The sequence below is a fragment of the Dama dama genome, chromosome 6 (assembly GCF_033118175.1).
Source record: "Dama dama isolate Ldn47 chromosome 6, ASM3311817v1, whole genome shotgun sequence".
Classification (NCBI taxonomy): domain Eukaryota; kingdom Metazoa; phylum Chordata; class Mammalia; order Artiodactyla; family Cervidae; genus Dama; species Dama dama.
The window spans coordinates 50,140,755-50,164,940 of record NC_083686.1 but is presented as its reverse complement, the minus strand read 5'-3'; positions in this window follow the sequence as shown (position 1 = coordinate 50,164,940).

The following is a 24,186-nucleotide window of genomic DNA, read 5'->3' as shown; positions in this document are numbered from 1 at the left end:
AAGGTGTCAAAAATATGAGGAGCATGAAACGGTCTGAAAAATAGGAGGAAAATGAAACGGTGTTCAAAATCATTAAGAGCCTGAAAAGTTGTGAAAAATATGAGGAGCATGAAATGGTCTGAAAAAAAGGCGAGAATGAAGTCGTGTTCAAAGACATGAAGAGCCCGAAAAGGTGTGTAAAATATGAAGAGCTTCAAAAGGTGTCAAAAATATGAGGAGCATGAAACGGTCTGAAAAATATTAGGAGCATGAAACGGTGTTGAAAACCTGAAGCGCCTGAAAAGGTGTGAAAAATATGAAGAGTTTCAAAACATGTAAAAATATGAGGAGCATGAAACGGTGTTCAGAAACATGAAGAGCCTGAAATGGTGTGAAAAATATGAAGAGCTTCAAATGGTGTCTAAAATAGGAGTAGCATGAAGCGGTGTTCCAAACCTTGAAGAGCCTGAAAATGTGTTAAAAATATGAAGAGCTTAAAAGGTGTCAAAATTATGAGGAGCATGAAATGGTCTGAAATATAGGAGGAGCATGAAACGGTGTTCAAAAACATGAAGAGTCTGAAAGGTGTGAAAAATATGAAGGGCTTCAAAACGTGTCAAAATTATGACGAGCATGAAACGGTCTGAAAAATACCAGTAGCATGAAGCGGTGTTGAAAAACATGAAGAGCCTGAAAATGTGTTGAAAATATGAAGAGCTTTAAAGGTGTCAAAAATATGAGGAACATGAAATGGTCTGAAAATTAGGAGGAGCATGAAGCGGTGTTCAAAAACATGAAGACCCTGAAAAGGTGTGAAAAATATGAAGAGCTTCAAATGGTGTCAAAAATATGAGGAGGCTATAACGGTCTGAAAAATAGGAGTAGCATGAAGCGGTGTTCAAAAACTTGAAGAGCCTGAAAATCTGTGAAAAATATGAAGAGCTTAAAAGGTGTCAAAAACATGAGGAGCATGAAATGGTCTGAAAAATAGGAGGAGCATGAAACGGTGTTCTAAAACATGAAGAGCCTGAAAGGTGTGAAAAATATGAAGAGCTTCAAAAGGTGTCAAAAATATGAAGAGCATGAAACGGGCTGAAAAATAGGAGGAGCATGAAGCGGTGTTGAAAAACATGAAGAGCCTGAAAAGGTGTGAAAAAATATGAAGACCTTCAAAAGGTGTCAAAATATGAGGATCATGAAATGATCTTAAAAAGAGGAGGAGCATGAAGCGGTGTTGAAAAACATGAAGAGCCTGAAAACGTGTGAAAAATATCAAGAGCTTCAAAAATGTGTCAAAAATAGGAGGAGCATGAAACAGTCTGAAAAATAGGAGGAGCATGAAACGGTGTTGAAAAACATGAAGAGCCTGAAAATGTGTGAAAAATATCAAGAGCTTCAAAAGGTGTCAAAAATATGAGGAGCAAGAACCGGGCTGAAAAATAGGAGGAGCATGAAACGGTGTTGAAAAACATGAAGAGCATGAAAAGGATTGAAAAATATGAAGAGCTTCAAAAGGTGTGAAAAATAGGAGTAGCATGAAGCGGTGTTCAAAAACTTGAAGAGCCTGAAAATGTGTTAAAAATATGAAGAGCTTAAAAGGTTTCAAAAATATGAGGAACATGAAATGGTCTGAAAAATAGGTTGAGCATGGAAGGGTGTTCAAAAACATGAAGAGCGTGAAAGGTGTGAATAATATGAAGCCTTCAAAACGTAGCAAAAATATGAGGAGCATGAAACGGTCTGAAAAATAGGAGGAGCACGAAGCGCTGTTCAAAATCATGAAGAGCCTGAAAAGGGGTGAAATATATGAAGAGATTCAAAAGGTGTCAAAAATATGAGGAGCATGAAGCGGTCTGAAAAATAGGAGGAGCATGAAGTGGTGTTCAAAACATGAAGAGCCTGAAAAGGTGTGAAAAATATGAAGAGCTTCAAAAGGTGTCAAAAATATGAGGAGCATGAAACGATCTGAAAAATAGGAGGAGCATCAAGCGGTGTTCAAAACATGAAGAGCCTGCAAAGGTGTGAAAAACATGAAGAGCTTCAAAAGGCTTTAAAAATATGAGGAGCATGAAACGGTCTGAAAAATAGGACGAGCATGAATCGATGTTGAAAAACATGAAGAGCCTGAAAAGGTGTGAAAAATATGAAGAGCTTCAAATGGTGTCTAAAATAGGAGTAGCATGAAGCGGTGTTCCAAATCTTGAAGAGCCTGAAAATGTGTTAAAAATATGAAGAGCTTAAAAGGTGTCAAAATTATGAGGAGCATGAAATGGTCTGAAAAATAGGAGGAGCATGAAACGGTGTTCAAAAACATGAAGAGTCTGAAAGGTGTGAAAAATATGAAGGGCTTCAAAACGTGTCAAAATTATGACGAGCATGAAACGGTCTGAAAAATACGAGTAGCATGAAGCGGTGTTGAAAAACATGAAGAGCCTGAAAATGTGTGAAAACATGAAGAGCTTCAAAACTTGTCAAAATTATGACGAGCATGAACCGGTCTGAAAAAAACGAGGAGCATGGAACGGTGTTGAAAAACATGAAGAGCATGAAAAGGATTGAAAAATATGAAGAGCTTCAAAAGTTTTCATTAATAGGAGTAGCATGAAGCGGTGTTCAAAAACTTGAAGAGCCTGAAAATGTGTTAAAAATATGAAAGCTTAAAAGGTTTCAAAAATATGAGGAGCATGAAATGGTGTGAAAAATAGGAGGAGCATGAAGCGGCGTTGAAAAACATGAAGAGCCTGAAAACGTGTGAAAACATGAAGACCTTCAAAAGGTGTGAAAAATATGAAGAGTTTCAATAGGTGTAAAAAATATGAGGAGAATGAAACGGTCTGAAAAATAGGAGGAGCATGAAAGGTGTTGAAAAACATGAAGAGCCTGAAAAGGTGTGAAATAAATGAAGAGCTTCAAAAGGTGTCAAAAATATGAGGAGCATGAAAAGGTCTGAAGAATAGGAGGAGTAAGAAGAGGTGTTGAAAAACATGAAGAGCCTGAAAAGGTGTGAAATATATGAAGAGCTTCAAAAGGTGTCAAAAATATGAGGAGCATGACATGGTCTGAAAAATAGGAGGAGCATGAAGCGGTGTTGAAAAACATGAAGAGCCTGAAAAGGTGTGAAATATATGAAGAGCTTCAAAAGGTGTCAAAAATATAAGAAGCATGAAACGGTCTTAAAAATAGGAGGAGCATGAAACGGTGTTGAAAAACATGAAGAGCCTGAAAATGTGTGAAAAATATGAAGAGCTTCAAAAGGTGTCAAAAATAGAAGGAGCATGAAGCAGAGTTGAAAAACATGAAGAGCTTCAAAATGTGTCAAAAATATGAGGAGCATGATACGGTCTCAAAAATAGGAGGAGCATGAAGCAGTGTTGAAAAACATGAAGAGCCTGGAAAGGTGTGAAATATATGAAGAGATTCAAAAGTGTCACAAATAGGAGGAACATGAAACGGTCTGAAAAATAGGAGGAGCATGAAGTGAAGTTGAAAAAAATGAATAGCCTGAAAAGGTGTGAAAAATATTAGGAGCATGAAACAGTCTGAAAATAGGAGGAGCATCAAATGGTGCTGAAAAACATGGAGAGCCTGAAAAGGTTTGAAAAATATGAAGAGCTTCAAAAGGTGTCAAAAATATGAGGAGCATGAAATGGTCTGAAAAATAGGAGGAGCATGTAATGGTGTTGAAAACCACGAAGAGCCTGAAGAGGAGTGAAATACATGAAGAGCTTCAAAAGGTGTCATAAATATGAGAAGCATGAAATGGTGTTCAAAAACATGAAGAGCCTGAAAATGTGTGAAAAATATGAGGAGCATGAAACGGTCTTAAAAATATGTGGAGCATGAAGCGGTGTTCAAAAACATGAAGAGCCTGACAAGGTGTGAAAATTATGAAGAGGTTCAAAAAGTGTCAAAAATATGAGGAGCATGAAACTGTTCTGAAAAATAGGTGCAGCATAAAGCGGTGTTGAAAAACATGAAGGGTCTGAAAATGTGTGAAACATATGAAGAGCTTCAAAAGGTGAAAAAATATGAGGAGCATGAAACGGTCTGAAACATAGGAGGAGCATGAAGGAGTGTTCAAAACATGCAGAGCCTGAAAAGGTGTGAAAAATATGAAGAGCTCCAAAAGTTGTCAAATATATGAGGAGCAGGAAACGGTCTGAAAAATAGGAGGAGCATGAAACGGTGTTCAAAAACTTGAAGATACTGAAAAGATGTGAAAAATATGAAGAGCTTCAAAAGGTGTCAAAATATGAGGAGCACGAAACATTCTGAAAAATAAGAGGAGTATGAAACGGTGTTGAACAACATGAAGAGCATGAAAAGGTGTGAAAAATATGAAGAGATTAAAAAGGTGTCAAAATATGAGGAGCATGAAATGGTCTGAAAAATAGGAGGCGCATGAGATGGTGTTCAAAAACATGAAGAGCCCGAAAAGGTGTGAAAAATATGAAGAGCTTCAAAAGGTGTCAAATATATGAGGAGCATGAAACTGTCTGAAAAATAAGAGGAGTATGAAACGGTGTTCAAAATCATTAAGAGCCTGAAAAGGTGTCAAAAATATGAGGAGCATGAAACAGTCTGAAAATAGGAGGAGCATGAAACGGTGTTGAAAAACATGAAGAGCATGAAAAGGTGTGAAAAATATGAAGAGCTTCAAAAGGTGTCAAATAGGAGTAGCATGAAACGGTGTTCAAAAACATGAAGAGCCTGAAAAGGTGTGCAAAATTTGAAGAGCTTCAACACGTGTGAAAATATGAGGTGCATGAAACGGTCTGAAAAATAGGAGGAGCATGAAACGGTCTTGAAAAACATGAAGAGCATGAAACGGTCTGAAAAATAGGAGGAGCATGAAATGGTGTTCAAAAACATGAAGATCCTGAAAACATGTGAAAAATATGAAGCGCTTCAAAAGGTGTCAAAAATATGAGGAGCATGAAACGGTCTGAAAAATAGGAGGAAAATGAAACGGTGTTCAAAATCATTAAGAGCCTGAAAAGGTGTGAACAATATGAGGAGCATGAAACGGTCTGAAAAAAAGGCGAGAATGAAGTCGTGTTCAAAGACATGAAGAGCCCGAAAAGGTGTGTAAAATATGAAGAGCTTCAAAAGGTGTCAAAAATATGAGGAGCATGAAACGGTCTGAAAAATAGGAGGAGCATGAAGTGGTGTTGAAAAACATGAAGAGCCTGAAAATGTGTGAAAAATATGAAGAGCTTCAGAAGGTGTGAATAATATGAGGAACATGAAGCGGCGTTCAAAAACTTGAAGATACTGAAAAGGTGTGAAAAATATGAAGAGCTTCAAAAGGTGTCAAAAATATGAGGAGCATGAAACGGTCTGAAAAATATTAGGAGCATGAAACGGTGTTGAAAACCTGAAGCGCCTGAAAAGGTGTGAAAAATATGAAGAGTTTCAAAACATGTAAAAATATGAGGAGCATGAAACGGTGTTCAGAAACATGAAGAGCCTGAAATGGTGTGAAAAATATGAAGAGCTTCAAATGGTGTCTAAAATAGGAGTAGCATGAAGCGGTGTTCCAAATCTTGAAGAGCCTGAAAATGTGTTAAAAATATGAAGAGCTTAAAAGGTGTCAAAATTATGAGGAGCATGAAATGGTCTGAAAAATAGGAGGAGCATGAAACGGTGTTCAAAAACATGAAGAGTCTGAAAGGTGTGAAAAATATGAAGGGCTTCAAAACGTGTCAAAATTATGACGAGCATGAAACGGTCTGAAAAATACGAGTAGCATGAAGCGGTGTTGAAAAACATGAAGAGCCTGAAAATGTGTGAAAACATGAAGAGCTTCAAAACTTGTCAAAATTATGACGAGCATGAACCGGTCTGAAAAAAACGAGGAGCATGGAACGGTGTTGAAAAACATGAAGAGCATGAAAAGGATTGAAAAATATGAAGAGCTTCAAAAGTTTTCATTAATAGGAGTAGCATGAAGCGGTGTTCAAAAACTTGAAGAGCCTGAAAATGTGTTAAAAATATGAAAGCTTAAAAGGTTTCAAAAATATGAGGAGCATGAAATGGTGTGAAAAATAGGAGGAGCATGAAGCGGCGTTGAAAAACATGAAGAGCCTGAAAACGTGTGAAAACATGAAGACCTTCAAAAGGTGTGAAAAATATGAAGAGTTTCAATAGGTGTAAAAAATATGAGGAGAATGAAACGGTCTGAAAAATAGGAGGAGCATGAAAGGTGTTGAAAAACATGAAGAGCCTGAAAAGGTGTGAAATAAATGAAGAGCTTCAAAAGGTGTCAAAAATATGAGGAGCATGAAAAGGTCTGAAGAATAGGAGGAGTAAGAAGAGGTGTTGAAAAACATGAAGAGCCTGAAAAGGTGTGAAATATATGAAGAGCTTCAAAAGGTGTCAAAAATATGAGGAGCATGACATGGTCTGAAAAATAGGAGGAGCATGAAGCGGTGTTGAAAAACATGAAGAGCCTGAAAAGGTGTGAAATATATGAAGAGCTTCAAAAGGTGTCAAAAATATAAGAAGCATGAAACGGTCTTAAAAATAGGAGGAGCATGAAACGGTGTTGAAAAACATGAAGAGCCTGAAAATGTGTGAAAAATATGAAGAGCTTCAAAAGGTGTCAAAAATAGAAGGAGCATGAAGCAGAGTTGAAAAACATGAAGAGCTTCAAAATGTGTCAAAAATATGAGGAGCATGATACGGTCTCAAAAATAGGAGGAGCATGAAGCAGTGTTGAAAAACATGAAGAGCCTGGAAAGGTGTGAAATATATGAAGAGATTCAAAAGTGTCACAAATAGGAGGAACATGAAACGGTCTGAAAAATAGGAGGAGCATGAAGTGAAGTTGAAAAAAATGAATAGCCTGAAAAGGTGTGAAAAATATTAGGAGCATGAAACAGTCTGAAAATAGGAGGAGCATCAAATGGTGCTGAAAAACATGGAGAGCCTGAAAAGGTTTGAAAAATATGAAGAGCTTCAAAAGGTGTCAAAAATATGAGGAGCATGAAATGGTCTGAAAAATAGGAGGAGCATGTAATGGTGTTGAAAACCACGAAGAGCCTGAAGAGGAGTGAAATACATGAAGAGCTTCAAAAGGTGTCATAAATATGAGAAGCATGAAATGGTGTTCAAAAACATGAAGAGCCTGAAAATGTGTGAAAAATATGAGGAGCATGAAACGGTCTTAAAAATATGTGGAGCATGAAGCGGTGTTCAAAAACATGAAGAGCCTGACAAGGTGTGAAAATTATGAAGAGGTTCAAAAAGTGTCAAAAATATGAGGAGCATGAAACTGTTCTGAAAAATAGGTGCAGCATAAAGCGGTGTTGAAAAACATGAAGGGTCTGAAAATGTGTGAAACATATGAAGAGCTTCAAAAGGTGAAAAAATATGAGGAGCATGAAACGGTCTGAAACATAGGAGGAGCATGAAGGAGTGTTCAAAACATGCAGAGCCTGAAAAGGTGTGAAAAATATGAAGAGCTCCAAAAGTTGTCAAATATATGAGGAGCAGGAAACGGTCTGAAAAATAGGAGGAGCATGAAACGGTGTTCAAAAACTTGAAGATACTGAAAAGATGTGAAAAATATGAAGAGCTTCAAAAGGTGTCAAAATATGAGGAGCACGAAACATTCTGAAAAATAAGAGGAGTATGAAACGGTGTTGAACAACATGAAGAGCATGAAAAGGTGTGAAAAATATGAAGAGATTAAAAAGGTGTCAAAATATGAGGAGCATGAAATGGTCTGAAAAATAGGAGGCGCATGAGATGGTGTTCAAAAACATGAAGAGCCCGAAAAGGTGTGAAAAATATGAAGAGCTTCAAAAGGTGTCAAATATATGAGGAGCATGAAACTGTCTGAAAAATAAGAGGAGTATGAAACGGTGTTCAAAATCATTAAGAGCCTGAAAAGGTGTCAAAAATATGAGGAGCATGAAACAGTCTGAAAATAGGAGGAGCATGAAACGGTGTTGAAAAACATGAAGAGCATGAAAAGGTGTGAAAAATATGAAGAGCTTCAAAAGGTGTCAAATAGGAGTAGCATGAAACGGTGTTCAAAAACATGAAGAGCCTGAAAAGGTGTGCAAAATTTGAAGAGCTTCAACACGTGTGAAAATATGAGGTGCATGAAACGGTCTGAAAAATAGGAGGAGCATGAAACGGTCTTGAAAAACATGAAGAGCATGAAACGGTCTGAAAAATAGGAGGAGCATGAAATGGTGTTCAAAAACATGAAGATCCTGAAAACATGTGAAAAATATGAAGCGCTTCAAAAGGTGTCAAAAATATGAGGAGCATGAAACGGTCTGAAAAATAGGAGGAAAATGAAACGGTGTTCAAAATCATTAAGAGCCTGAAAAGGTGTGAACAATATGAGGAGCATGAAACGGTCTGAAAAAAAGGCGAGAATGAAGTCGTGTTCAAAGACATGAAGAGCCCGAAAAGGTGTGTAAAATATGAAGAGCTTCAAAAGGTGTCAAAAATATGAGGAGCATGAAACGGTCTGAAAAATAGGAGGAGCATGAAGTGGTGTTGAAAAACATGAAGAGCCTGAAAATGTGTGAAAAATATGAAGAGCTTCAGAAGGTGTGAATAATATGAGGAACATGAAGCGGCGTTCAAAAACTTGAAGATACTGAAAAGGTGTGAAAAATATGAAGAGCTTCAAAAGGTGTCAAAAATATGAGGAGCATGAAACGGTCTGAAAAATATTAGGAGCATGAAACGGTGTTGAAAACCTGAAGCGCCTGAAAAGGTGTGAAAAATATGAAGAGTTTCAAAACATGTAAAAATATGAGGAGCATGAAACGGTGTTCAGAAACATGAAGAGCCTGAAATGGTGTGAAAAATATGAAGAGCTTCAAATGGTGTCTAAAATAGGAGTAGCATGAAGCGGTGTTCCAAATCTTGAAGAGCCTGAAAATGTGTTAAAAATATGAAGAGCTTAAAAGGTGTCAAAATTATGAGGAGCATGAAATGGTCTGAAAAATAGGAGGAGCATGAAACGGTGTTCAAAAACATGAAGAGTCTGAAAGGTGTGAAAAATATGAAGGGCTTTAAAACGTGTCAAAATTATGACGAGCATGAAACGGTCTGAAACATACCAGTAGCATGAAGCGGTGTTGAAAAACATGAAGAGCCTAAAAATGTGTTAAAAATATGAAGAGCTTAAAAGGTGTCAAAAATATGAGGAACATGAAATGGTCTGAAAAATAGGAGTAGCATGAAGCGGTGTTCAAAAACATGAAGACCCTGAAAAGGTGTGAAAAATATGAAGAGCTTCAAATGGTGTCAAAAATATGAGGAGGCTATAACGGTCTGAAAAATAGGAGTAGCATGAAGCGGTGTTCAAAAACTTGAAGAGCCTGAAAATCTGTGAAAAATATGAAGAGCTTAAAAGGTGTCAAAAATATGAGGAGCATGAAATGGTATGAAAAATAGGAGGAGCATGAAACGGTGTTCTAAAACATGAAGAGCCTGAAAGGTGTGAAAAATATGAAGAGCTTCAAAAGGTGTCAAAAATATGAAGAGCATGAAACGGGCTGAAAAATAGGAGGAGCATGAAGCGGTGTTGAAAAACATGAAGAGCCTGAAAAGGTGTGAAAAAATATGAAGACCTTCAAAAGGTGTCAAAATATGAGGATCATGAAACGATCTTAAAAATAGGAGGAGCATGAAGCGGTGTTCAAAAACATGAAGAGCCTGAAAAGGTGTGAAATATATGAAGAGCTTCAAAAGGTGTGAAATATATGAGGAGCATGAAACGGTGTGTAAAATAGGAGGAGCATGAAATGGTGTTCAGAAACATGAAGAGCCTGAAAAGGTGTGAAAAATATGAAGAGCTTCACAAGGTGTGAAAAATATGAGGAGCATGAAACGGTCTGAAAAATAGGAGGAGCATGAAACGGTGTTGAAAACATGAAGAACATGAAAAGGTGTGAAAAATATGAAGAGCTTCAAAAGGTGTCAAAAATATGAGGAGCATGAACCGATCTGAAATATAGGAGTAGCATGAAGTGGTGTTGAAAACCATGAAGAGACTGAAAAGGTTTGAAAAATATGAAGAGCTTCAAAAGGTGTGAAAAATATGAAGAGCTTCAAAAGGTGTGAAAAATATGAGGAGCATGAAGCAGTGTTCAAAAACTTGAAGATACTGAAAAGGTGTGAAAAATATGAAGAGCTTCAAAAGGTGTCAAAAATATGAGGAGCATGAAACGGTCTGAAAAATAGGAGGAAAATGAAACAGTGTTCAAAATCATTAAGAGCCTGAAAAGGTGTGAAAAATATGAAGAGCTTCAAAAGGTGTCAAAAATATGAGGAGCATGAAACGGTCTGAAAAATATTAGGAGCATGAAACGGTGTTGAAAAACATGAAGAGCCTAAAAAGGAGTGAAAAATATGAAGAGCTTCAAAAGGTGTCAAATATATAAGGAGCATGAAACGGTCTGAAAAATAGGAGCAGCCTGAAACGGTGTGGAAAAACATGAAGAGACTGAAAATGTGTGAAAAATATGAAGAGCTTCAAAAGGTTTCAAAATTATGATGCGCATGAAACTGTCTTAAAAATAGGAAGACCATGAAGCGGTGTTGAAAAACATGAAGAGCCTGAAAAGGTGTGAAATATATGAAGAGCTACAAAATGTGTCAAAAATATGAGGAGCATGAAACGGTCTGAAAAATAGGAGGACCATGAAGCGGTGTTGAAAAATATGAAGATCCTGAAAAGGTGTGAAAAATATGAAGAGTTTCAAAACATGTAAAAATATGAGGAGCATGAAACGGTGTTCAGAAACATGAAGAGCCTGAAATAGTGTGAAAAATATGAAGAGCTTCAAAAGGTGTGAAAAATATGAGGAGCATGAAACAGTTTGAAAAATAGGAAGAGCATGAAGTGGTGTTGAAAAACATGAAGAGCCTGAAAAGGTGTGAATAATATGAAGAGCTTCAAAAGGAGTCAAATATATGAGGAGCATGAAACGGTCTGAAAAATAGGAGGAGCATGAAACGGTGTTGCAAAACATGAAGAGCCTGAAAAGGTGTGAAATATATGAAGAGCTTCAAAAGTTTTCAAAAGTATGAGGAGCATGATACGGTCTGAAAAATAGGAGGAGCATGAAGCGGTGTTGAAAAGTGAAGAGCCTGAAAAGGTGTGAAAATCATGAAGCGCTTCAAAAGTTGTCAAAAATATGAGGAACATGAAACGGTCTGAAAAATAGGAGAAGCAAGAATCGGTGTTTAAAAAAAGAAGAGCCCGAAAAGTTGTGAAATATATGAAGAACTTCAAAACGTGTCAAATATATGAGGAGCATGAAACGGTCTGAAAAAGAGGAGCCGCATGAAGCGGTGTTAAAAAACATAAACAGCCTGAAAAGGTGTGAAATATATGAAGAGCTTCAAAAGGTGTCAAAAATATGAGGAGCATAAAACGCTCTGAATATTAGGGGGAGCATGAAACGGTCTTCAAAAACATGAAGAGCCTGAAAAGGTGTTAAAAATATGAAGAGCTTCAAAACTTGTCAATAATATAACGAGAATGAAACGGTCTGAAAAATAGGAGGAGCATGAAGCGGTGTTGAAAAACATGAAAAGCCTGAAAAGGTGTGAAAAATAAGAAGAGCTTCAAAAGGTGTCAAAAATATGAGGAGCATGAAACGGTCTGAAAAACAGGAGGAGCATGACGCGGTGTTGAAAAACATGAGGAGCCTGAAAAGGTGTGAAATATATGAAGAGCTTCAAAAGGTGTCAAAAATATGAGGAGCATGAAAACGTCTGAAGAATAGGAGGAGTAAGAAGCGGTGTTGAAAAACATGAAGAGCCTGAAAAGGTGTGAAATACATGAAGAGCTTCAAAATAGTCAAAAATATGAGGAGCATGAAACGGTCTTAAAAATAGGAGGAGCATGAAACGGTGTTGAAAAACATGAAGAGCCTGAAAATGTGTGAAAAATATGAAGAGCTTCAAAAGGTGTCAAATATAGAAGGAGCATGAAGCGGAGTTGAAAAACATGAAGAGCTTCAAAATGTGTCAAAAATATGAGGAGCATGATACGGTCTCAAAAATAGGAGGAGCATGAAGTGGTGTTGAAAAACATGAAGAGCCTGGAAAGGTGTGAAATATATGAAGAGATTCAAAAGTGTCACAAATAGGAGGAACATGAAACGGTCTGAAAAATAGGAGGAGCATGAAGTGGAGTTGAAAAAAATGAATAGCCTGAAAAGGTGTGAAAAATATTAGGAGCATGAAACAGTCTGAAAATAGGAGGAGCATCAAATGGTGCTGAAAAACATGGAGAGCCTGAAAAGGTTTGAAAAATATGAAGAGCTTCAAAAGGTGTCAAAAATATGAGGAGCATGAAATGGTCTGAAAAATAGGAGGAGCATGTAATGGTGTTGAAAACCACGAAGAGCCTGAAGAGGAGTGAAATACATGAAGAGCTTCAAAAGGTGTCATAAATATGAGAAGCATGAAATGGTGTTCAAAAACATGAAGAGCCTGAAAATGAGTGAAAAATATGAAGAGCTTAAAAGGTGTCAAAATTATGAGGAGCATGAAATGGTCTGAAAAATAGGAGGAGCATGAAACGGTGTTCAAAAACATGAAGAGTCTGAAAGGTGTGAAAAATATGAAGGGCTTTAAAATGTGTCAAAATTATGACGAGCATGAAACGGTCTGAAAAATACCAGTAGCATGAAGCGGTGTTGAAAAACATGAAGAGCCTGAAAATGTGTTAAAAATATGAAGAGCTTAAAAGGTGTCAAAAATATGAGGAACATGAAATGGTCTGAAAAATAGGAGTAGCATGAAGCGGTGTTCAAAAACATGAAGACCCTGAAAAGGTGTGAAAAATATGAAGAGCTTCAAATGGTGTCAAAAATATGAGGAGGCTATAACGGTCTGAAAAATAGGAGTAGCATGAAGCGGTGTTCAAAAACTTGAAGAGCCTGAAAATCTGTGAAAAATATGAAGAGCTTAAAAGGTGTCAAAAATATGAGGAGCATGAAATGGTATGAAAAATAGGAGGAGCATGAAACGGTGTTCTAAAACATGAAGAGCCTGAAAGGTGTGAAAAATATGAAGAGCTTCAAAAGGTGTCAAAAATATGAAGAGCATGAAACGGGCTGAAAAATAGGAGGAGCATGAAGCGGTGTTGAAAAACATGAAGAGCCTGAAAAGGTGTGAAAAAATATGAAGACCTTCAAAAGGTGTCAAAATATGAGGATCATGAAACGATCTTAAAAATAGGAGGAGCATGAAGCGGTGTTCAAAAACATGAAGAGCCTGAAAAGGTGTGAAATATATGAAGAGCTTCAAAAGGTGTGAAATATATGAGGAGCATGAAACGGTGTGTAAAATAGGAGGAGCATGAAATGGTGTTCAGAAACATGAAGAGCCTGAAAAGGTGTGAAAAATATGAAGAGCTTCACAAGGTGTGAAAAATATGAGGAGCATGAAACGGTCTGAAAAATAGGAGGAGCATGAAATGGTGTTCAGAAACATGAAGAGCCTGAAAAGGTGTGAAAAATATGAAGAGCTTCAAAAGGTGTCAAAAATATGAGGAGCATGAAACGATCTGAAATATAGGAGTAGCATGAAGTGTTGTTGAAAACCATGAAGAGACTGAAAAGGTTTGAAAAATATGAAGAGCTTCAAAAGGTGTGAAAAATATGAAGAGCTTCAAAAGGTGTGAAAAATATGAGGAGCATGAAACAGTCTGAAAATAGGAGTAGCATGAAACGGTGTTGAAAAACATGAAGAGCCTGAAAACGTGTGAAAAATATCAAGAGCTTCAAAAATGTGTCAAAAATAGGAGGAGCATGAAACAGTCTGAAAAATAGGAGGAGCATGAAACGGTGTTGAAAAACATGAAGAGCCTGAAAATGTGTGAAAAATATCAAGAGCTTCAAAAGGTGTCAAAAATATGAGGAGCATGAACCGGGCTGAAAAATAGGAGGAGCATGAAACGGTGTTGAAAAACATGAAGAGCATGAAAAGGATTGAAAAATATGAAGAGCTTCAAAAGGTGTGAAAAATAGGAGTAGCCTGAAGCGGTGTTCAAAAACTTGAAGAGCCTGAAAAAGTGTTAAAAATATGAAGAGCTTAAAGGGTTTCAAAAATATGAGGAACATGAAATGGTCTGAAAAATAGGTTGAGCATGGAAGGTTGTTCAAAAACATGAAGAGCCTGAAAGGTGTGAATAATATGAAGCCTTCAAAACGTAGCAAAAATATGAGGAGCATGAAAACGTCTGAAGAATAGGAGGAGTAAGAAGCGGTGTTGAAAAACATGAAGATCCTGAAAAGGTGTGAAATACATGAAGAGCTTCAAAATAGTCAAAAATATGAGGAGCATGAAACGGTCTTAAAAATAGGAGGAGCATGAAACGGTGTTGAAAAACATGAAGAGCCTGAAAATGTGTGAAAAATATGAAGAGCTTCAAAAGGTGTCAAATATAGAAGGAGCATGAAGCGGAGTTGAAAAACATGAAGAGCTTCAAAATGTGTCAAAAATATGAGGAGCATGATACGGTCTCAAAAATAGGAGGAGCATGAAGTGGTGTTGAAAAACATGAAGAGCCTGGAAAGGTGTGAAATATATGAAGACATTCAAAAGTGTCACAAATAGGAGGAACATGAAACGGTCTGAAAAATAGGAGGAGCATGAAGTGGAGTTGAAAAAAATGAATAGCCTGAAAAGGTGTGAAAAATATTAGGAGCATGAAACAGTCTGAAAATAGGAGGAGCATCAAATGGTGCTGAGAAACATGGAGAGCCTGAAAAGGTGTGAAAAATATGAGGAGCTTCAAAAGGTGTGAAAATTAAGAGTAGCTTGAAACCTTGTGAAAATAGGAGGAGCATGAAGCAGTGTTGAAAATCATGAAGAGCCCGAAAACGTGTGAAAAATAGGAAGAGCTCAAAAGGTGTAAAAATATGAAGAGCTTCAAACGGTGTCAGAAATATGAGGAGCATGAAACGGTCTGAACAATAGGAGGAGCATGAAGCGGTGTTGAAAAACATGAAGAGCCTGAAAAGGTGTGAAAAATATGAAGAGGTTCAAAAGGTGTCAAAAATATGAGGAGCATGAAACGGTATGAAAAATACAAGGAGCATGATGCGGTGTTCAGAATCATGAAGAGCCTGAAAATGTGTGAAATATATGAAGAGCTTCAAACGGTGTCCAAAATATGAGGAGCATGAAACGGTTTGAAAAACAGGAGGAGCATATAGCGATGTTGAAAAACATGAAGAGCCTGAAAATGTGTTAAAATTATGAAGAGCTTCAAAAGGTGTCAAAAATATGAGGAGCATGAAATGGTCTGTAAAATAGGAGGATCATGAAGCGGTGTTGAAAAACATGAAAAGCCTGAAAACATGAGCAAAATATGAAGAGCTTCAAAAAGTGTGAAAAATATGAAGAGCTTCAAATCGTGTCAAAAATGAGAGGAGCATGAAACGGTCTTAAAAATAGGAGGAGCATGAAGTGGTGTTGAAAAACATGAAGAGTCTGAAAAGGTGTGAAATATATGAAGAGCTTCAAAAGGAGTCAATAAAATGAAGAGCATGAAACGGTCTGAAAAATAGGAGGAGCATGAAGCGTTGTTGAAAAACATGAAGAGCATGAAAAGGTGTGAAAAATATGAAGAGTTTCAAAATATGTCAATAATATGAGGAACATGAAACGGTCTGAAAATAGGAGGACCATGAAGCGGTGTGGAAAAACATGAAGAGTCTGAAAAGGTGTGAAAAATATGAAGAGCTTCAAAAGGTGTGAAACATATGAAGAGCTTCAAAAGGTGTCAAAAATGAGAGGAGAAAGAAACGGTCAGAAAAACAGGATGAGTATGAAGTGGTGTTGAAAAACATGAAGAGCCTGAAAAGGTGTGAAACATATGAAGAGCTTCAAAAGGTGTGAAAAACATGAAGAGCTTCAAAAGGTGTGAAATATATGAGGAGCTTCAAAAGGTGTGAAAAACATGAGGAGCATGGAACGGTCTGAAAAATTGGAGGAGCATGAAGCGGTGTTAAAAAACATGAAGAGCCTGAAAAGTTGTGAAAAACATGAAGAGCTTCAAAACGTGTCAAAAATATGAGGAGCATGAAACGGTCTGAAAAAAAGGAGAAGCATGAAACGTTGTTGAAAAACATGAAGAGCATGAAAATTGTGAATAACCTAAAGAGCTTCAAAAGGTGTCAAAAATATGAGGAACATGAAACGGTCTGAAAAATAGGACGAGCATGAAACGGTGTTGAAAAACATGAAGAGCCTGAAAAGATGTGAATAATATGAAGAGCTTCAAAGGTGTCAAAAATATGAGGAGCATGAAATGGTCTGAAAAATAGGAGGAGCATTAAGCGGTGTACAAACCATGAAGAGCCTGAAAAGATGTGAAAAACATGAAGAACTTCAAAAGGTGTCAAAAATATGAGGAACATGAAATGGACTGAAAAATAGGAGGAGCATGAAGCGGTGTTGAAAAACATGAAGAGCCTGAAAAGGTGTGAAAAATATGAAGAGTTTCAAAAGGTGTGAAAAATATGAAGAGCTTCAAAAGGTGTCAAAAATGAGAGGAGAAAGAAACAGTCAGAAAAATAGGACGAGTATGAAGTGGTGTTGAAAAACATGAAGAGCCTGAAAAGGTGTGAAACATATGAAGAGCTTCAAATGGTGTGAAAAACATGAAGAGCTTCAAAAGGTGTGAAATATATGAGGAGCTTCAAAAGGTGTGAAAAACCTGAGGAGCATGGAATGGTCTGAAAAATTGGAGGAGCATGAAGCGGTGTTGAAAAACATGAAGAGCCTGAAAAGTTGTGAAAAACATGAAGAGCTTCAAAAGGTGTCAAAAATATGAAGAGTATGAAACAATCTGAAAAATAGGAGGAGCATGAAACGATGTTGAAAAACATGAAGAGCTTCAAAAGGTGTCAAAAATATGAGGAGCATGAAACTCTCGAAAAATAGGATTAGCCTGAAACGGTCTTCAAAAACCTGAAGAGACCGAAAACGTGTGAAAAATAAGAAGAGCTTCAAAACGTGTCAAAAATATGAGGAGCATGAAACGGTCTGAAAAAAAGGAGAAGCATGAAACGGTGTTGAAAAACATGAAGAGCATTAAAAGTGTGAGAAATATAAAGAGCTTCAAAAGGTGTCAAAAATATGAGGAGGAAGAAACGGTACGAAAAATAGGAGGAGCATGAAGCGGCATTGAAAAACATGAACAGCCTGAAAAGGTGTGAAAAATATGAAGAGCTTCAAAAGGAGTCAAAAATATGAGGAGCATGAATCGGTCTGAAATATAGGAGGAGCAGGAAGCGGTGTTCAAAAACATGAAGAGGTTGAAAAGGTGTGAAAAATATGAAGAGCTCCAAAAGGCGTCAATAATATGAGGAGCAAGAAACGGTCTGAAAAAGAGGAGGAGCATGAAGCGGCATTGAAAAACATGAACAGCCTGAAAAGGTGTGAAAAATATGAAGAGCTTCAAAAGGAGTCAAAAATATGAGCAGCATGAAACGGTCTGAAAAATAGAAGGAGCTGGAAGTGGTGTTGAAATACATGAAGAGCCTTAAAGGTGTGAAAAATATGAAGAAGTTAAAAGGTGTAAAAAATATTAGGAGCATGAAACAGTCTGAAAAATAGGAGGAGCATGAAGTGGTGTTGAAAAACATGAAGAGCCTGAAAAGGTGTGAAATACATGAAGAGCTTCAAAAGGTGTCAAAAATATGAGGAGCATGAAACAGTGTTCAAAAAGATGAAAAGCCTGAAAAACTGTGAAAAATATAAAGAGCTTCAAAAGGAGTGAAACAGATGAGGAGCATGAAATGCTCTGAAAAAATAAGAGGAGGATGAAGCGGTGTTCAAAAACATGAAGAGCCTAAAAAGGTGTGAAAAATATGAAGAGATTCAAAAGGTGTCAAAATTATGAGGAGCATGAAACAGTCTGAATAATAGGAGGAGCATGAAGCGGTTTTGAACATCATGAAGAGCCTGAAAAGGTGCGAAAAATATGAAGAGCATCAAAAGGTGTCAAAAATATGAGGAGCATGAGACAGTCTGAAAAATAGGAGGAGCATGAACCGGTGTTGAAAAAGATGAAGAGTCTGAAAAGGTGTGATATATATGGAGAGCTTCAAAAGGTGTCAAAAATATGAGGAGCATGAAACAGTCTGAAAAATAGGAGGAGCATGACATGGTGTTGAAAAACTTGAAGAGCATGAAGAGGTGTGAAAAATATGAAGAGCTTCAAAAGGTGTCAAAAATATGAGGAGCATGAAACGGTCTGAAAAATAGGAGGAGCATGAAGCGGTGTTGAAAAACATGAAGAGCCTGAAAAAGTGTGAAATATATGAAGACCTTCAAAAGGTGTCAAAAATATGAGGAGCATGAAACGGTGTTAAAATCATGAAAAGCCTGAAAAGTTGCGATAAATGTATAGAGCTTCAAAAGGTGTGAAAAATATGAGGAGCAATAAACGGTCTGAAAAATAGGAGGAGAATGACGTGGTGTTGAAAAACATGAAGAGCCTGAAATGGTGTGAAAAATATGAAGAGCTTCAAAAGGTGTCAAAAATATGAGCAGCATGAAACGGTCTGAAAAATAGGAGGAGCATGAAACAGTGTTGAAAAACATGAAGAGTACGAAAAGGTGTGAAAAATACGAAAAGCAACAAAAGGTGTCAAAAATATTAGGAGCATGAAACGGTCTGAAAAATAGGAGGAGCATGAAGCGGTGTTGAAAAACATGAAGAGCCTGAAAATGTGTGAAATATATGAAGAGCTTCAAAAGGTGTCAAAGATATGAAGAGCATAAAACAGTGTTCAAAAACATGAAAAGCCTGAAAAACTGTGAAGAATTTAAAGAGCTTCAAAAGGTGTGAAACAGATGAGAAGCATGAAATGGTCGGAAATATAGGAGGAGCATGAAGCGGTGTTCAAAAACATGAAGAGCCTGAAAAGGTGTGATATATAAGAAGCGCTTCAAAAGGTGTGAAAAAAATTAGTCGCATGAACGGGCTGAAAAATAGGAGGAGCATGAAATGGTGTTGAAAAACATGAAGAGCCTGAAAAGGTGTGAAACATATGAAGAGCTTCAAAAGGTGTCAAAAATGAGAGGAGAAAGAAACGGTCAGAAAAATAGGAGGAGTATGAAGTGGTGTTGAAAAACATGAAGAGCCTGAAAAGGTGTGAAATATATGAAGACCATAAAAAGGTGTCAAAAATATGAGGAGTATGAAACGGTGTTAAAAACATGAAAAGCCTGAAAAGTTGAGATAAATATATAGAGCTTCAAAAGGTGTGAAAAATATGAGGAGCAATAAACGGTCTGAAAAATAGGAGGAGAATGAAGTGGTGTTGAAAAACATGAAGAGCCTGAAATGGTGTGAAAAATATGAAGTGCTTCAAAAGGTGTCAAAAGTATTAGGAGCATGAAACGGTCTGAAAAATAGGAGGAGCATGAAGTGGTGCTGAAAAACCTGAGGAGCTTGAAAAGGTGTGAAATATTTGAAGAGCTTCAAAATGTGCCAAAAATATGAGGAGCATGAATCGGTCTGAAATATAGGAGGAGCAGGAAGCGGTGTTCAAAAACATGAAGAGGTTGAAAAGGTGTGAAAAATATGAAGAGCTCCAAAAGGCGTCAATAATATGAGGAGCAAGAAACGGTCTGAAAAAGAGGAGGAGCATGAAGCGGCATTGAAAAACATGAACAGCCTGAAAAGGTGTGAAAAATATGAAGAGCTTCAAAAGGAGTCAAAAATATGAGCAGCATGAAACGGTCTGAAAAATAGAAGGAGCTGGAAGTGGTGTTGAAATACATGAAGAGCCTTAAAGGTGTGAAAAATATGAAGAAGTTAAAAGGTGTAAAAAATATTAGGAGCATGAAACAGTCTGAAAAATAGGAGGAGCATGAAGTGGTGTTGAAAAACATGAAGAGCCTGAAAAGGTGTGAAATACATGAAGAGCTTCAAAAGGTGTCAAAAATATGAGGAGCATGAAACAGTGTTCAAAAAGATGAAAAGCCTGAAAAACTGTGAAAAATATAAAGAGCTTCAAAAGGAGTGAAACAGATGAGGAGCATGAAATGGTCTGAAAAAATAAGAGGAGGATGAAGCGGTGTTCAAAAACATGAAGAGCCTAAAAAGGTGTGAAAAATATGAAGAGATTCAAAAGGTGTCAAAATTATGAGGAGCATGAAACAGTCTGAATAATAGGAGGAGCATGAAGCGGTTTTGAACATCATGAAGAGCCTGAAAAGGTGCGAAAAATATGAAGAGCATCAAAAGGTGTCAAAAATATGAGGAGCATGAGACAGTCTGAAAAATAGGAGGAGCATGAACCGGTGTTGAAAAAGATGAAGAGTCTGAAAAGGTGTGATATATATGGAGAGCTTCAAAAGGTGTCAAAAATATGAGGAGCATGAAACAGTCTGAAAAATAGGAGGAGCATGACATGGTGTTGAAAAACTTGAAGAGCATGAAGAGGTGTGAAAAATATGAAGAGCTTCAAAAGGTGTCAAAAATATGAGGAGCATGAAACGGTCTGAAAAATAGGAGGAGCATGAAGCGGTGTTGAAAAACATGAAGAGCCTGAAAAAGTGTGAAATATATGAAGACCTTCAAAAGGTGTCAAAAATATGAGGAGCATGAAACGGTGTTAAAATCATGAAAAGCCTGAAAAGTTGCGATAAATGTATAGAGCTTCAAAAGGTGTGAAAAATATGAGGAGCAATAAACGGTCTGAAAAATAGGAGGAGAATGACGTGGTGTTGAAAAACATGAAGAGCCTGAAATGGTGTGAAAAATATGAAGAGCTTCAAAAGGTGTCAAAAATATGAGCAGCATGAAACGGTCTGAAAAATAGGAGGAGCATGAAACAGTGTTGAAAAACATGAAGAGTACAAAAAGGTGTGAAAAATACGAAAAGCAACAAAAGGTGTCAAAAATATTAGGAGCATGAAACGGTCTGAAAAATAGGAGGAGCATGAAGCGGTGTTGAAAAACATGAAGAGCCTGAAAATGTGTGAAATATATGAAGAGCTTCAAAAGGTGTCAAAGATATGAAGAGCATAAAACAGTGTTCAAAAACATGAAAAGCCTGAAAAACTGTGAAGAATTTAAAGAGCTTCAAAAGGTGTGAAACAGATGAGAAGCATGAAATGGTCGGAAATATAGGAGGAGCATGAAGCGGTGTTCAAAAACATGAAGAGCCTGAAAAGGTGTGATATATAAGAAGCGCTTCAAAAGGTGTGAAAAAAATTAGTCGCATGAACGGGCTGAAAAATAGGAGGAGCATGAAATGGTGTTGAAAAACATGAAGAGCCTGAAAAGGTGTGAAACATATGAAGAGCTTCAAAAGGTGTCAAAAATGAGAGGAGAAAGAAACGGTCAGAAAAATAGGAGGAGTATGAAGTGGTGTTGAAAAACATGAAGAGCCTGAAAAGGTGTGAAATATATGAAGACCATAAAAAGGTGTCAAAAATATGAGGAGTATGAAACGGTGTTAAAAACATGAAAAGCCTGAAAAGTTGAGATAAATATATAGAGCTTCAAAAGGTGTGAAAAATATGAGGAGCAATAAACGGTCTGAAAAATAGGAGGAGAATGAAGTGGTGTTGAAAAACATGAAGAGCCTGAAATGGTGTGAAAAATATGAAGTGCTTCAAAAGGTGTCAAAAGTATTAGGAGCATGAAACGGTCTGAAAAATAGGAGGAGCATGAAGTGGTGCTGAAAAACCTGAGGAGCTTGAAAAGGTGTGAAATATTTGAAGAGCTTCAAAATGTGCCAAAAATATGAGGAGCATGAATCGGTCTGAAATATAGGAGGAGCAGGAAGCGGTGTTCAAAAACATGAAGAGGTTGAAAAGGTGTGAAAAATATGAAGAGCTCCAAAAGGCGTCAATAATATGAGGAGCAAGAAACGGTCTGAAAAAGAGGAGGAGCATGAAGCGGCATTGAAAAACATGAACAGCCTGAAAAGGTGTGAAAAATATGAAGAGCTTCAAAAGGAGTCAAAAATATGAGCAGCATGAAACGGTCTGAAAAATAGAAGGAGCTGGAAGTGGTGTTGAAATACATGAAGAGCCTTAAAGGTGTGAAAAATATGAAGAAGTTAAAAGGTGTAAAAAATATTAGGAGCATGAAACAGTCTGAAAAATAGGAGGAGCATGAAGTGGTGTTGAAAAACATGAAGAGCCTGAAAAGGTGTGAAATACATGAAGAGCTTCAAAAGGTGTCAAAAATATGAGGAGCATGAAACAGTGTTCAAAAAGATGAAAAGCCTGAAAAACTGTGAAAAATATAAAGAGCTTCAAAAGGAGTGAAACAGATGAGGAGCATGAAATGGTCTGAAAAAATAAGAGGAGGATGAAGCGGTGTTCAAAAACATGAAGAGCCTAAAAAGGTGTGAAAAATATGAAGAGATTCAAAAGGTGTCAAAATTATGAGGAGCATGAAACAGTCTGAATAATAGGAGGAGCATGAAGCGGTTTTGAACATCATGAAGAGCCTGAAAAGGTGCGAAAAATATGAAGAGCTTCAAAAGGTGTCAAAAATATGAGGAGCATGAGACAGTCTGAAAAATAGGAGGAGCATGAACCGGTGTTGAAAAAGATGAAGAGTCTGAAAAGGTGTGATATATATGGAGAGCTTCAAAAGGTGTCAAAAATATGAGGAGCATGAAACAGTCTGAAAAATAGGAGGAGCATGACATGGTGTTGAAAAACTTGAAGAGCATGAAGAGGTGTGAAAAATATGAAGAGCTTCAAAAGGTGTCAAAAATATGAGGAGCATGAAACGGTCTGAAAAATAGGAGGAGCATGAAGCGGTGTTGAAAAACATGAAGAGCCTGAAAAAGTGTGAAATATATGAAGACCTTCAAAAGGTGTCAAAAATATGAGGAGCATGAAACGGTGTTAAAATCATGAAAAGCCTGAAAAGTTGCGATAAATGTATAGAGCTTCAAAAGGTGTGAAAAATATGAGGAGCAATAAACGGTCTGAAAAATAGGAGGAGAATGACGTGGTGTTGAAAAACATGAAGAGCCTGAAATGGTGTGAAAAATATGAAGAGCTTCAAAAGGTGTCAAAAATATGAGCAGCATGAAACGGTCTGAAAAATAGGAGGAGCATGAAACAGTGTTGAAAAACATGAAGAGTACGAAAAGGTGTGAAAAATACGAAAAGCAACAAAAGCTGTCAAAAATATTAGGAGCATGAAACGGTCTGAAAAATAGGAGGAGCATGAAGCGGTGTTGAAAAACATGAAGAGCCTGAAAATGTGTGAAATATATGAAGAGCTTCAAAAGGTGTCAAAGATATGAAGAGCATAAAACAGTGTTCAAAAACATGAAAAGCCTGAAAAACTGTGAAGAATTTAAAGAGCTTCAAAAGGTGTGAAACAGATGAGAAGCATGAAATGGTCGGAAATATAGGAGGAGCATGAAGCGGTGTTCAAAAACATGAAGAGCTTGAAAAGGTGTGAAAAATATGAAGAGCTCCAAAAGGTGTCAATAATATGAGGAGCAAGAAACGGTCTGAAAAAGAGGAGCATGAAGCGGTATTGAAAAACATGAACAGCCTGAAAATGTGTGAAATATTTGAAGAGCTTCAAAATGTGTCAAAAATATGAGGAGCATGAATCGGTCTGAAATATAGGAGAAGCATGAAGCGGTGTTCAAAAACATGAAGAGCCTGAAAAGGTGTGATATATATGAAGAGCTTCAATAAGTGTGAAAAATATTAGGAGCATGAAAGGTCTGAAAAATAGGAGGAGCATGAAGCAGGGTTGAAAAACATGAAGAGGCTGAAAAGGTGTGAAAAATATTGAGAGCTTCAAATGGTGTCAAAAATATGAGGAGCATGAAACGGTCTGAAAAATAGGAGGAGCATGAAGCCGTGTTGAAAACATGAACAGCCTGAAAAGTTGTGAAAAATATGAAGAGCTTCAAAAGGTGTCAAAAATATGAGGAGCATGAAACATCTGAAAAATAGGAGGAGCATGAAACGGTGTTCCAAAAAATGAAGAGATTGAAAAGGTGTGAAAAATAATAAAGAGCTACAAAAGATGTGAAACATATGAGGAGAATGAAATGGACTGAAATATAGGATGAGCATGAAGTTGTTTTGAAAAACATGAATTCCTGAAAAGGTGTGAAATATATGAAGAACTTCAAAAGGTGTCAAAAATATGAGGAGCATGAAACGGTGTTCAAAAACATGAAAATCATGAAAAGGGGT